The sequence below is a fragment of the Salvelinus sp. IW2-2015 genome, linkage group LG16 (assembly GCF_002910315.2).
Source record: "Salvelinus sp. IW2-2015 linkage group LG16, ASM291031v2, whole genome shotgun sequence".
Classification (NCBI taxonomy): Eukaryota; Metazoa; Chordata; class Actinopteri; order Salmoniformes; family Salmonidae; genus Salvelinus; species Salvelinus sp. IW2-2015.
The window spans coordinates 27,414,734-27,417,482 of record NC_036856.1 but is presented as its reverse complement, the minus strand read 5'-3'; positions in this window follow the sequence as shown (position 1 = coordinate 27,417,482).

Below are 2,749 nucleotides of genomic sequence, written 5' to 3'. Positions count from 1 at the left end.
CTTCTTGCCACAGCTCGCATTGATGTGCCATCCTGGATGAGCTGCACTACCTGAGCCACTTGTGTGGGTTGTAGACTCCATCTCATGCTACCGCTAGAGTGAAAGCACCGCCAGCATTCAAAAGTGACCAAAACATCAGCCAGGAAGCATAGGAACTGACAAGTGGTCTGTGGTCACCACCTGCAGAACCACTCCTTTATTGGGGGTGTCTTGCTAATTGCCTATAATTTCCACCTTTTGTCTATTCCATTTGCACAACAGCATGTGAAATTTATTGTCAATCAGTGTTGCTTCCTAAGTGGACAGTTTGATTTCACAGAAGTGTGATTGACTTGGAGTTACATTGTGTTGTTTAAGTGTTCCCTTTATTTTTTTGAGCAGTGTAGTTTTTCCACTTGTAGTTATTATTTTAGTTTCAATTTTGTTTACTATAATTTACTATAATGTCGCTACAATCATATATAGGGCAATATGACACCAATCTCGATGACACACTCCCCGCCATTCGTCATGAGCCGTACGTCCGTTACCAAAAACCACACACCAAATTTTTTACAGGTTCGTTAGCAGAATCTTTTGCCAGGAACTAGCTCAATATCTTGCCATTGGATAAGAACAAGACTACAGAGTCCATAAAGTGACCATTAGACTTGACACCTTTCGGACTGAATAAGTTTGTAGGGGCAACATTTTTGATTACATTTATAATTTATCGCTCTCACATGCTGATTTTTATCATCTATGCAGCACTCCGCCAATCAGGCCTTTATAGAAGTGCCCATATGGAAGCCACTCCTAAGTAAAAGGCACATGACAGCCCGCTTGGAGTTTGCCAAAAGGTACCTAAAGGACTCTCAAGCCATTAGAAACAATATTCTCTGGTCTGATGAAACCAAGATTGAACTCTTTGGCCTGAATGTCATGAGTCACATCTGGAGGTAACCTGGCACCATCCATAYGGTGAAGCATGGTGGTGGCAGCATCATGATGTGGGGATGTTTTTCAGCGGCAGGGACTGGGGGACTAGTCAGGTTCGAGGGAAAGATGAACAGAGCAAAGTACAGAGAGATTCCTGATGAAAACCTGCTCCAGAGCGCTCAGGACCTCAGACTGGGGCGAAGGTTCACCTTCCAACAGGACAACAACCCTACAGTGAGCACACAGCCAAGACAACGCAGGAGTGGCTTCGGGACACGAGGCTGTAATCGCTGCCAATGGTGCTTCAACAAAGTACTGAGTAAAGGGTCTGAATACTTATGTAAATGTGATAGTTAAGTTTTTTATTTGTAATACATTCGCAAAAATTTATAAAACCCTTTTTTTGCATTTTAGTATAAGTCTGTAACATAACAAAATGTGGAAAGAGTCAAGGGGTCTGAATACTTTCTGAGAGCACTGTATATCATTTGGCTGTATGTATTTTTAGATATAGGCCTATTGTAAATGTGTATTAACGTTGCATCACCATCTTTATTGCAAAAATAAATTAAAGTACAAACATAACTTTAAGCAACATATTATTTTAACAGGGGTAATGAATTGTCAATTGATCAGCACAGCAATTGATAAAACAGGACAATTTTTGACACACAATGGGTTCTGAGCTTATGTCAGTATTACACAGGTAATCTAACAGTTACAGAAATCCGGAATGTAGACAGGCTCTATCTATCTGAGCTACTGTGTTGTTATGTTGGGCACCTACTGACCAAAAAATTATGTCATTATGATTTTTTTTATGACACGTATTGCTAAAATAAAGGTTTAAGGAAATACATGCATACACCACATTATTACAAGACAAAACAGCTCAATCAAGCCTAATGGTCTTGTAATTATAAAAGCTTTCTTTTTTTCTTTTTTACATGAAAATGTAGCGTAATGGGATAATGTCTTACTGTGGTATGTGAAGAATCCAATACTTTACCTTGTATTCAATTCAAATCACATTATTGTGGAAGCACCTACTCTAGTATGTATTAGGTTGTTTGAGAAGGTTCGAATCCTAAGAAACCAGCCTACACATAGTTTGAAGCTGTGTGTTGGAAAACCTTGGTAGAGCATGGGTGGAATAGGCATTGTGGTGCTCATGTGAATGTCCTTTCTTTTTCGGCTTCAAACCAATGTGTGTGTGTCAGCGTAATATCTTATTTATTAGATATTCAGGGGGAGGTTTTCTTGATGTGGAAGCAGCACAGTGGTCACATCCTTGCTGTGTATATCTCCCTCTGCTGAAAGATATCAAATTCATATCTCTCCTCTCCTATCCTCTCCCTCTCCTTCCTTGCTTCTCCCTCCTCACCTCTCCCTCCTCTAAGAGAGAGGTGGATGAAAGGAAGGCWTTAGTCCATCTGCCAGCATCATTATTCTTTTTTATCAGCTGAATAACATTTCTGTCCTACCTCACCTCAGTGGTTATCCCGAAAATGTCTCAACATTCTCTGTCCAGAACAGTATTTCTATACAGCCCCTGTGTACAACTGTATATTTCTATACACTGTATTTTTGCCCATATATTGTTTAAGCAACTACTCTGCTTAAGCTTGGCTTGTCCTCAGAKAATTCTCTGAGCATTTACAGCGTTCTCTACCTCTCCCTCCCTCTGTTTCTCCCTTTCTCCATATTCCCCTCTCCCTATGCCCGTCTCTGTTTCTCTTTCTCCAACGTTTTCTAACCGATGAGCATGCTGTGTGGCTCCTAGCCTCCTACTCATCACTGCAACTGTAACAGTAACAGCAGAGATATCGCC